We start from the raw sequence: 1,569 nt of genomic DNA, 5'->3' as shown, positions 1-1,569 counted from the left end.
TGGAGGTCTTCCTCTTTTTCTCTGACCCTCCACCCCACCCAGCATGACATCCTTCTCCAATGATTGTTTCCTCCGGACTACATGTCCAAAGTAGGAGAGACGAAGCTTAGCCATCCTGGTAAGGGTCTCAAATCACCTGCATCAGAAGGGTATTGTCCCTGTAGGCAGTGATGAGCCTTCTCTAGTTCTATGAAGGACCCATGTGTGAGGCGGATGCCGGATGTGGGGTGGTCCAGGTTCAGGAGGTCACTGGCTCTGCCCTTGGATCTGGCTACCTGAGGATGCACCCAGTGGTCTGTGACAACCTGCCAAGGGTCCTGAGCAGATGTTCTCCATCCTCCATAAAGATGTTCTACTTCCCAACTACAGAGATGTTCCCATCTCCCTTCATCCCAGGCTTCCTTCCTCCCAGGGCCCGTGAACCTGCTTTAGCAAGGAGGACTGCTGGGCTAAGAAAGGCCTTGTGGAGGTTTGCACCCTGAGTTTGAATGCTACTTAAAAAGTCAGAAGAAAAGGAATCAAAGCTCAAACCTCAGGGTTCTCATCCATCACTCTAGGGCAGTGATTCTTGATGTGGGTGGGGGTTGTCCCCGTCACAGCTGTGCATGGGTGGGGTCTACTGGCACATCTAGAAAGATGCTGCTGAAGATACTACAATGCATTGTCAGCCCCCACCACAAAGACTGCACATACAGCCTCAGGTGTCCAGAGCTCTATTCCAGGGATACTGAGGTGTTAGTGCTTCCGTGGATTCCAAGCCAATGGATTTCAAGTGCCGAAGAACTTCTGATTCAACCTGTGTTCACTGTGGTCCAGGTCTTGTCTCCCTGGCAGACTCAACTTAATGCAGGAGACTATCCAGGTCAGGGCCCCTAGTGACACAATGGGTTAAGAACCAGGCTGCTAGGTGGAAGGTCAGCAGTTCAGACCGAGCAGCTGCTCCATGAAAGAAAAATGAAGCTGTGTGCTTTTACACATACACATGTAATTCACACAAATGTTCCTGTCCTCCAGTGTGTGTGTGTACTTACACAGTCACATGTGAATATACATACATACCTTCACACCTGTGCATATGTGTGTACACATGCATTTATGTCCTCTTGTGTGCATGCATTCACATATGAATGTACCTGCAGGCTCACACATGCACAGACATGCATTCACACATGCATGCACAGCTCCATACATGCATGCCCACTCACACAGGCATTTGTGTCTTCGTGTGTGTACATGCACTCACACACACTCACATATACCTGTCCATGCACACTTGTGCACTTGTGCACACATACATACACATGCATTCCTGGCCTCATGTGTATGTATGACTTCACACACTCCCACATGATGACCTTTGCATGCCTACACACATGTGTACATTCATATGTATTTCTGCCCTCACATGTGTGCATGTACTTACAATGTGACTGTCCATGCAAACTGCACATACATGTGTGCACTGCATTCCTGTCCTCTTGTGTGTGCATGCACTCACACCCACTCACATGTGATTATCTATGCACACCTGCACACATATACACTTACACATGCATTCCTGTCCTCATG

Source organism: Chrysochloris asiatica, unplaced genomic scaffold (assembly GCF_000296735.1).
Source record: "Chrysochloris asiatica unplaced genomic scaffold, ChrAsi1.0 scaffold00132, whole genome shotgun sequence".
Lineage (NCBI taxonomy): Eukaryota > Metazoa > Chordata > Mammalia > Afrosoricida > Chrysochloridae > Chrysochloris > Chrysochloris asiatica.
This window is presented reverse-complemented; position numbering follows the sequence as displayed.